Source organism: Rhinopithecus bieti, unplaced genomic scaffold (assembly GCF_001698545.2).
Source record: "Rhinopithecus bieti isolate Rb0 unplaced genomic scaffold, ASM169854v2 scaffold_13352, whole genome shotgun sequence".
Lineage (NCBI taxonomy): Eukaryota > Metazoa > Chordata > Mammalia > Primates > Cercopithecidae > Rhinopithecus > Rhinopithecus bieti.
The window spans coordinates 4373667-4384795 of NW_016808026.1; positions in this window are offsets into that span (position 1 = coordinate 4373667).

Consider the following 11129-nt stretch of genomic DNA (forward strand, 5'->3'; position numbering starts at 1 on the left):
AAAAAAAAAAAAAAAAAAAAAGTTAAATAAAAAAGTGTTTATAAAGCTCACGTGTAAATCATTTATTCAGTAATTAGATCTTGATTTTCCTCTCATTTCCAGAATTCCACTCTTCTTTATTGAGTGTCTATTATGTTAAAAACACTTGCTATGACCTATTTTAGGATGCGTAAGATAAGTTGCTGTATCCAGGGACTTGCAGTGGGTAAGTGGCTCCCTCCCCTCCACTCTTAATCTTATTTTCTCTGTTCTACTTTTTCCCTCACAGCACTTATTGGCTCCTACCATGCTATATAATTTTCTGATTAATTATATTTACTTTTTATTTTCTGCCTTCCCAATTAAGATGTAAATCTCTCAAGCAAATGTATCTTCTGCTTTGTTTGGTAATTTATCTCAAGCACCCAAAAAGCAGTTCACACATAGTATATGCTTAATCAAATTTTCTTGAATGAATGAATAAATAAATGAACAAATGAACTCACTAAGGGCAGATTAGTCATGGAGACTAGCTCAGAGTAGGTGAGTATTTTGAGAAATGAAGAAATGAAGGCATAGATGCATGAAAGTAAAAGGATGTATCTGGATCTCAGAACAGGAAATAAGACTTGGAAGTTAAGTTAGGAGCAAGTCATAGAGAACTTTGAATGTCATGATAATGACCTAGTTACTTTTTTATACCATTACTATGAGCCACGCACTGTGTAAGGAATAATAGCATCTTCCTTACAACCAACTTACCAAAAGACAAACATTATGTATCCTCTGTTTTAGATGACAAAAATAAATCTTATGAAGGTGAAATAATTTGTTCCACATCATATGGAAGTTAGCAATAAAACTATGTCTTAGTTTGGGCTGCTGGAACAAAGTACTATAGACTAGGGGCTTATAAACAACTGAAAATCATTTCTCATAATTCTGGAGGCTGGAAGTCTGAGAATCAGAGTGCCAGCATGCTCAGGTTCTTGTGCAGGCCCTCTTTTACATTTGCAAACTGCTGACTTCTTGTTATATCCTTATATGGAGGGAAGAGGGTGAGAGAGTCTTTAGGGTCCCTTTTAGAAGGGCACTAATTCCATTCATGAGGGCTCTGCACTTATGACCTAATCACCTCCCTAGGCCCTACCTCCTAGTAGCATCACATTGAAGAATAGAATTTCAAAGTATAAATTTGAGGGAGACCCAAACATTCAGACCATAATAAGTTAGGATTCAAACTTAGTCCCCTGTGACTTACTATTTATGTCCATCATATTGCCTTTCTATAAGAAGTAGACATCCACAAATGTATGTGAGCAATGGAGTAAACTCTTTGCCTATATCTTCACAGATTATCACCACCACTCTGACAGATTGTACAAGTAAGAGGTTGGATGTAAGATCATGGTAGGAGTTGCAGTTTCAGCTCCAGAACTCAGAACTGAAGTCAGGGATATAGATTCCAGAGAAATGCTGTTCAAGACAGTAGTTAGTAGCCTCATGAGACTGTTCAGCACTTGAACTGAATCTTGTCCAAATCAAGATGGGCTCTAAGTATAAAGTACACACTGGATTTTGAAGACATTATATTTTAAAAAGGTTGTCAAATATTTTATATGTATTGTTTTAGTTAATTACATGTTACAATGATAGTACTGTGGGTATGTTGAGTTAAAGAAAGTATACTAAAGTTAATATCATCTGTTTCTTTTACTTTTTGTAAGGTGGTTAATAGGAAATTTAAAACTACATATGTGGCTTGCATTGTATCTTTGTTGGGCAGTGCTATTCCAGTTATTCTCATTAAGAAACTCTTTAACGTCTCAGATGCATCACAGAACTGTCAGCTTAGAGTAAGATAGCCATGTAAAAGGATGCTGAGAGAAGTCTACATGTAGAGGCTGGGTAACATGGTGACAGAAAGAGATTGGGGAGAAATCTGAGATGACAGTGTCAAGGAATAAACTTGACTGCATGTGGCAGAGAGCCAGGGACAATGAGGACAGAGAAGAGGTTGATGGATTTACTATTAATAAGTAGGAGGCTATTTGCTATTAAGACTTGTCAGAGTAGTTGTGATGGAAGCTAGTTGGGAAAAGTAGGTAGGGACAAGGTTCTACATACAATCATTTTTAAGAAAATGCAAGATATGAAGGTGTTTGTAAGTTTATGAAAGAAACTAGTGGAGGGAGAGAGATTCAAGATACAATAGAAAAAAGAGATTATTGATATAGGAAGGTCTCATCACCAGTTCTTGGAAATTAACTCACCTGGGAAAGGATTCACGATACCTTTTCTCTGAGGCCACAGGGAAGAAAAATAATTCCAAGGATTTTACTTAATTTTGTTTCTTATCATCTCTAAGATGGAAGAAATATAGTGATAGTCTGAGAGTCAAAAGGTTGAGGCCTGTTGTGAGAGCCTGAAAGGTGTGAGAAAGGCTTGGAAAAGGCATAGTATCTTTTCACTATGGAAAAATAAAAGACTGGGGAGTGAGCAGTGAAGAGCCAGTGGGGTTTGGATAGCATAAATATTCAGAAGCATATGCTGACAAAGTGATATTGCTTTCTCCAGCAGAGTTCAGCTTTCTGAGGCTTACCAAAGATTAGAAATGGACAAAGTAGTGTGATCGAAAGGTAAGGAGTCTTTTGGTTGCTTGTGCAAATATAAATAAAATTGTAGGACTTTGCTGTGGACTGAATGTTTGTATCCCCCCCAAATTCAAATGTTGAAGCCTTAACTGTCAATGTGGTTACATTTGGAGATGGGGCCTCTGAGAAAGTAATTAAGGTTAAATGAGTTCATAAGGATAGGACCCTCATCCAATAGAATTAGTGTCCTTATAAGAAGAGACAAAAGAGTGTATGCTCTCTTTCTCTCCTCTCTCTCTCTTTTTCTCTTCCTCTCTCTCTCTCTGTCTCTCTCTCTCTGTCTCTCTCTCTGTCTCTCTCTCTCTCTCTCTCTCTCTCTCTCTCTCTCTCTCTCTCACTTTCTCCCTCTCCATGCATGTACTGAGGAAAGGCCATGTGAGCACACAGGAAGAAGGCAGCCATCTGTAACCAAAGGGGAGAGCCCGCACTAAACATCAACTTTACTGGCACCTTGATCTTGAACTTTGTGTCTTCAAAACTGTGAGAAAATGAAGGTCTGTTGTTTAAGACACAGGATCTATGGTATTTTATATGACAGCCTGAACAGACTAATAAAAACATGATGCTGAGATCAGATAAAAAGCTTTCAAAGCCAGGAGGGGAGATTTTGGAGGATAGAAGGGAGGCAGCAGCCATTGTGTAACATACACACTTTGCTGGTGTGCTGATTCCCCTCAATAGATGAAGCAGCAGCTGGCTTGGGCATGTGTGTTTAGCTCTGTGAGAAAGGGGCTCAGCTTCTGCAGAGTTCCTGCATTACCAATCACAGGCAACAAGAGCAAACATGGTTTTCAGTCTAGTCTTACTGGGTTCCTGCCTGCTGGCGATATTCCTTCCATGACTGCCTACACTGTAGACTTCAAGCCAGCATCAGACACAAAGACAGTCTTACAGGGACTGCCTAACCAGCCCCCACAATTGTATAAGCCAGTTCCCTTTAATTAACCCTTTAATACATATGGCATATAGGCTTATATTATATTATATACCTCCTACTGTGTGTGTTTCTCTGTTTGAACCCTGATTGATGCATAATTAAAAGCCTGGGGAAAGGAAGCAAACACTAGAGTTCAGGAAGAATAAATTTCATTTACTCATTCACTTAAGTATTTATGTTAGGTGCCAAAATCATACGTCATAGAAAATATGGGTCTTGACAAATTTTCATTAAAATAAACAAGTGGTATAAAACTGTCAGCGTGGAGTAGAGGTGGGGCTCGAGGCAGGAATTGCCATTTGCCTAGCTTGGATTTCAAAGGGATGCTGACTTGAGACTGTGTTCTATTGTCTAGCAGGTACACTAGAGAACAAGAAGAAAAACAATCTCTCCTTTGGGCCCCATGATATTGAACAAGCAAAATAAGAGACTGATACTTGGAAGAGATTTGCAGGAAACAATGACAGCTCTTGGGTCTTAAAACTGTAATTCCACTTCAAACATCACCTATTCATTATTCATTACTCCAAATTAGCCCATTATTTTATATTTCATGAACAATAATTTTCAAAGCTCCTCAAGCAAAATCTCTGCAGAATTTTCTAGTCTCCTTTTTCCATTTCTTACAGCACCCAGCTGCCATCTGCCACTGCCTCTCTAATTGGCCATCAAATTGTTGCTTCTGCTTCAAGAATGACTCTTGAATGAACATTCCTCTTTGTAACTCTGCTGCTGCAACCATAAAGAAGACCATCATTATCTTCCACTTGGGCATTTTCATGAATCTTCTAATGGATCTTTCTNCTCTTTTCTCTCTCTCTCTCTCTCTCTCTGTCTCTCTCTCTCTCTCTCTGTCTCTCTCTCTCTCTCTCTCTCTCTCTCTCTCTCTCTCTCTCTTTCTCCCTCTCCATGCATGTACTGAGGAAAGGCCATGTGAGCACACAGGAAGAAGGCAGCCATCTGTAACCAAAGGGGAGAGCCCGCACTAAACATCAACTTTACTGGCACCTTGATCTTGAACTTTGTGTCTTCAAAACTGTGAGAAAATGAAGGTCTGTTGTTTAAGACACAGGATCTATGGTATTTTATATGACAGCCTGAACAGACTAATAAAACATGATGCTGAGATCAGATAAAAGCTTTCAAAGCCAGGAGGGGAGATTTTGGAGGATAGAAGGGAGGCAGCAGCCATTGTGTAACATACACACTTTGCTGGTGTGCTGATTCCCCTCAATAGATGAAGCAGCAGCTGGCTTGGGCATGTGTGTTTAGCTCTGTGAGAAAGGGGCTCAGCTTCTGCAGAGTTCCTGCATTACCAATCACAGGCAACAAGAGCAAACATGGTTTTCAGTCTAGTCTTACTGGGTTCCTGCCTGCTGGCGATATTCCTTCCATGACTGCCTACACTGTAGACTTCAAGCCAGCATCAGACACAAAGACAGTCTTACAGGGACTGCCTAACCAGCCCCACAATTGTATAAGCCAGTTCCCTTTAATTAACCCTTTAATACATATGGCATATAGGCTTATATTATATTATATACCTCCTACTGTGTGTGTTTCTCTGTTTGAACCCTGATTGATGCATAATTAAAAGCCTGGGGAAAGGAAGCAAACACTAGAGTTCAGGAAGAATAAATTTCATTTACTCATTCACTTAAGTATTTATGTTAGGTGCCAAAATCATACGTCATAGAAAATATGGGTCTTGACAAATTTTCATTAAAATAAACAAGTGGTATAAAACTGTCAGCGTGGAGTAGAGGTGGGGCTCGAGGCAGGAATTGCCATTTGCCTAGCTTGGATTTCAAAGGGATGCTGACTTGAGACTGTGTTCTATTGTCTAGCAGGTACACTAGAGAACAAGAAGAAAACAATCTCTCCTTTGGGCCCCATGATATTGAACAAGCAAAATAAGAGACTGATACTTGGAAGAGATTTGCAGGAAACAATGACAGCTCTTGGGTCTTAAAACTGTAATTCCACTTCAAACATCACCTATTCATTATTCATTACTCCAAATTAGCCCATTATTTTATATTTCATGAACAATAATTTTCAAAGCTCCTCAAGCAAAATCTCTGCAGAATTTTCTAGTCTCCTTTTCCATTTCTTACAGCACCCAGCTGCCATCTGCCACTGCCTCTCTAATTGGCCATCAAATTGTTGCTTCTGCTTCAAGAATGACTCTTGAATGAACATTCCTCTTTGTAACTCTGCTGCTGCAACCATAAAGAAGACCATCATTATCTTCCACTTGGGCATTTTCATGAATCTTCTAATGGATCTTTCTCCCCATAGAATTTTTACAAATCAAATGGGATCGAGTCACACTCCTGCATATATGTTGCCAAATCCCTTCTAGAAACATTGCAAACTCCTTAATATGGTACTTTTTCTTTCTTTTTTTTTTTTTTTTTTTTTTTTTTTATATTTTTGAGACGGATCTCGCTCTGTCGCCCAGGCTGGAGTGCAGTGGCCGGATCTCAGCTCACTGCAAGCTCCGCCTCCCGGGTTTACGCCATTCTCCTGCCTCAGCCTCCCGAGTAGCTGGGACTACAGGCGCCCGCCACCTCGCCCGGCTAGTTTTTTTTTTTTTGTATTTTTTAGTAGAGACGGGTTTTCACCGTGTTAGCCAGGATGGTCTCGATCTCCTGACCTTGTGATCCGCCCGTCTCGGCCTCCCAAAGTGCTGGGATTACAGGCTTGAGCCACCGCGCCCGGCCGGTACCTTTTCAATCAAGATTCTGACAAACATTTTCTACTTCTCCTGTCACTTTTCATCATCTATCTTCACTGAACTTCTCCTGGTCATTCCTAAATGACCCTATCCCTTCCCGAACTTTGTGGCTTTGCATGTGCTGTTCCTAAGCAGAGGCTTAGAATGCCCTCTACGTCCTTTTACTTGTGATAAATGCCTACCAATTCCTTGAGAGGTTCACGTTCTCCATAAGGCAGACCCTCTCTTTGGTGTCCTAGAGCACTGAATGTTAGTGTTGCTTTTAAAACAACTTCCACATTGAATAATAATTATCAATTTACAAGATGGCTTTCATTTTAGGACTGTCATCTCCTTGAGGCTATGACAACAACTTATTGGTGGTATTCTGGCTGTCACATAGGAATGGCTTAAGAACAATTTATTTAATGAATGAATTAATAAATATCATCAAGAAGTAGACTTCAGATGGAAATTTACAATATTATAATTATTATTTGGGCCCCCAAATTAGCCCATAGAAATCGATTTCATCTATAATGCAGAATACAGCTAGAATATAGTAGTATAAATATATTTGTCAAACATTGCATTGTAGAACTTTGCAAAAAGAGTATTTCAGCCATTTAATGAGAGAAACCTACATCGTGGGCTGACTCAGGAAGCCAAACAAAATTTATCTTATTAGAATTTATTTTAATACTCTTATTAGAAATTTTAAACAATATTTTAAAAATTCACTTCCTATAATTTGACTCAGTTGATGTAGACTTCAGCAGATTTGTGATGGGTTTATATCAAATTTCTTTTCCTCAATTTCCCTTTTCTTCCCCACCTTCCTACCATACGCTTACCTCAACCAAATAACCTTATAACTTTTCTTGAACAAAGAAGAGCCAACTCTTCATGGACAGCACTGAGTCTGAGTTTAGTTCTGAAATAGACTTTGGTACTATGGGATATGTACCAGGAATAATAATGATTTGTCTTTAATGTACCATCAAGGTGATTGCTTTAGCTAGAGACTAAGGACAGAGGACCACTGAGAATATATATTTCAATGTTATACTTTCAGAAAGAATTTACTTTACAGAGAAACAGATCTGTATAGTAGAAAGAACACTCTAGTAAAAATTAGGATTGTTTGAGTTAGGATAATAAGATTATTAAAAAGCCAACACTGGGAGGGAGGTAATGGGGATAGAGAAAAGAGAGAAATACTTTGTATGAAAAGGTGACAGAATTTTGTAACACTCTTGGTGGAGAGTGAGGGTGGAAAAGAATAAAAAGAGCTCCTTAAATATTTCACAGTCTGTGTTATAATAAGGCTGATATAATTACTGAATGGGGATGAGGCAGCAGAAGGAAAAGTCAACTTTCTGAAAATGCCAAAAACGGCTTTATAAATTGTTTGAGGTAGTGGTGACATCTATGATAAAGATGTATTATATATACCAGAGACACAGGGCAAGTGGTTAGATGAGAAGGTGGAAAAAGTGAAAGATTTGAGATATACATGGAGAGTGGGATGGAGCCCTTAGGTCAAAAACACCTTCGGCATTGGAAAAGCAGAGACCAATTTGGAAGCTAAAACAAGAAATGAAGGAAAAAGAAAATGTAATCCTCATGGAGGTAGGAGGGGAATTGGGATTATATAGTTAGATAAAAATATTTATTCATCCTTTTGTGCCCCAGTATCTGTTTTCTGACAAAACAGACATGATTTTGAGGAGATGTCTCATTGTTCATTTCACGGGGAAAAGTGGTTATTTCGGCTCACCAGAGGACACAGAACACAAATGTAGCTCCAATAAGAGAGGTGATGATAGATTTGAACATGGATTCCCACATGTTAGGGGTAAATCTCCTTTTGAGTCCAAAGTATGGTGTCTGGTTACTGGAGAAGATTTACTGGCCGCCGAGTAAACCCTGGAAAGGTTACTATCTTACCAACTAATAGCGAAGAAAGCAAGGACTGTATTCCCGTTAGACACGCTGGCTTTTAAAACCAAAAAGTAATCCCCAAGTTCCTCAAACTAAGCCAGACATTTATTATGTGACTGTTAGCAAAAGAGAATAGACTTAGCTAATTAAGCTCAAATCATTTTACTTGTGAAATAACTTCATTGTAATAGTAATGAATATAAAACTTCAAATTATAATGAAGAGTTTTATTGGAAAGGGGACTCTTGAGAATAGCATGCTTTAATTAGACCAGAAAAAAACATAAAACTGTATATATGTTTTATTTTAACATTTTTCAGGGAAAAAAATGTAGTTAGCAATTGATGTCCCAGATTGTATCAGTGAAACAAATTTTGACTTCAGTGTCCCAAGAGTCTCTAAACCTCTGGCTCATTCTCTGTCCCTCCACCCTGCTGGACTGATCCATCTCGGTAAAGCACCTCTACTCATGAAAATATGTCATTTCACCAAGATGGTTCCTATAATTAATGAAGAAAATTATTTTATCTTATTTTAATACTTGCCCCAAAATGCCATGTCTTTTAAAAGTGTTTGTAATTCAATGCCTATGAAATCAATTTAAAGTATGAGATTGTCTATTAAAACTAATGCTTAGATTGAATTGGGAAATTGTTACAGTCTCAATGTTACATTTGCTTAGTCAAAGTATAGATTCCTCATCCACTGTTACAAATAACATATTTTGACTCAGGATAATAATTAAAGATAGAATTTCAAAAATTTCTGTGAGATCATGACTAATTTAATCTTTATAATGTTTTAATGGTCAGATAAATCTGGCCATTATAAGAAACTGTTACTAACCCTCAATTAAACAGTATGGCCAAAATGGGTGTCCCTTTACCACTCTTTTAGCACACTGTGATACTCCACAACACTTCATGAATATAGACACTGACAGGGCTTCAAGTCAGTCCTTTAAAAATCTGTATGTTACTGGAGTTATGATGTCCCTGTAATGTTTAGGAAGGCTTCTTGCCTATAGTAGCAAGTATTCACAAAATGTTTGGTGAAAGCATCAATTAATTAGGGAATTTATATTTACTTAGATGTATCTTTGGTGTCAAGCACTGTAACTGCGCATTCTACACAGTTAGTAAAGATTGAAGATGGGGCTAATAAATAAATAGGCATTGATAACCCTAAAGAACATAAACTGTGTCATTCAAGTTTGGCCTTAACTATGACCATATCATTTCTGATATGATAGCTTTTGGAGTTTTCCTGTCTACTATTCCCTTCAACACTTTATTGTTAGATATAATAATCAATGAAATACACATGAGAGCCAGTGATTCTTGAGTTGTGCCAAAACTAGACTGTTCTACAAATTTAAATATTTGAAAAAGAGAATACATATTTTCACGAGAGTGAAAGCTTAAAATTTTAAACATTTAGAAACATGAACATCAAAGCAAAAGTTTTGAGAAGCTGCTCTTCATTAGGAAACACACCATGATCATAAAATAGCTGTTTTGTTAAAGCTCTGATGATGGTTTTTGTTTGTTTGTTTGTTTTAACAGAAAATATTCAGTCCTAGTAGACCATTTATAGTATTCTCCACAAATGGCTCTCTTTACAGACAATTGAATTATTCATTCTAAGAAAAATTGTAGGCAGACTCTCAATGCAATACTCTTAGGCCAACATTTGTGCATATATATATAATCTTAGTTTGGGATTTATAAACTATTAAGGGAAATCACTTAATTACATCTAAAACATCAAGTTAATTATTTTTACCTTTTCGATCTTCAGGTAGTCTTGAATTTTCTTTTCGAAAAGGAGTTATTAATATGAAAGGAAGGCAGACATTTGCATAATTAAACATGTTTTTACAAAGATAATTTAATTGTATTTGTCCATATGCCAAAAATGTCATTCATAATTTATGTAAATTTATTTCACAGCAAAGGTGTAATTCAATTTGATGAGCTATGGTTAAGAATGAATTATAATTATCAAGTCTTTATAATAGACATAATATAATGCCGGTTGTGATGTTATAATGTAACACACACAAAAACTGTGTCAAAATTACATTAAATTTCAAATGGCACCCTGGTATTTAAGGAATTTAAGTAGTATGCATGTTTGAGGGGGTAAAAATTCATACTGACTAAAAAAAGGACATAACAGATTCTCAAGTCTAAGCTCTCAAATATAAAATGTTTCAGAGAAAGTTGACAAGATATCTATAATCCAAAGGGCGACAAAAATTGGGACTTCATCCTCATTTTTTCATAACTAAGTAAATTTCAGAAAACATTTATAACAGATTTATAATATTTTGGTGGGACTCAAAAGCCATCAAAACTGAATTAAATTTTAAATACAAGCAAGCTAAGCCATGAATTAGAGAATCATAGTTTTTTTCATTTAAGGTGTTCACATGAAGATAGTTTAAAATCCTATTATTCTTGGAGAAGTCTTTTATCAAAACAAGCTGGATATTACTATATCTCATTCTCACAATCATGTTGAAATAGGATTTATCATGAAATTAAATTCAGTCTGCTAATTGTATAGCATTAAAATACTCCTACCATAAATTTTTTAAATGGATGAGAAAAAATTAATGATTTTGGATTTTTAAAAACATTTATACTAAGACTACCTTGAGCCTTGCTTAATGTAAAGTGACCATGATATATATTCATGATCTTCAGTATAAAGCCACGAAAGCTAATAGTCAGATTTGCAGTAAATTGGTTTTGGTTTTTCCATGCACAACCTAGTAGAAAAAAGTCACATTTGGAAAGAAAGAGAAAGAAAGGGAAGGAAGGAAAGGAGGGAAGGAGGAAGTAAGGGAGGGAAGAAAGGAGAGGAGAAGAAAGGAGAGAGCAGGGGAGGG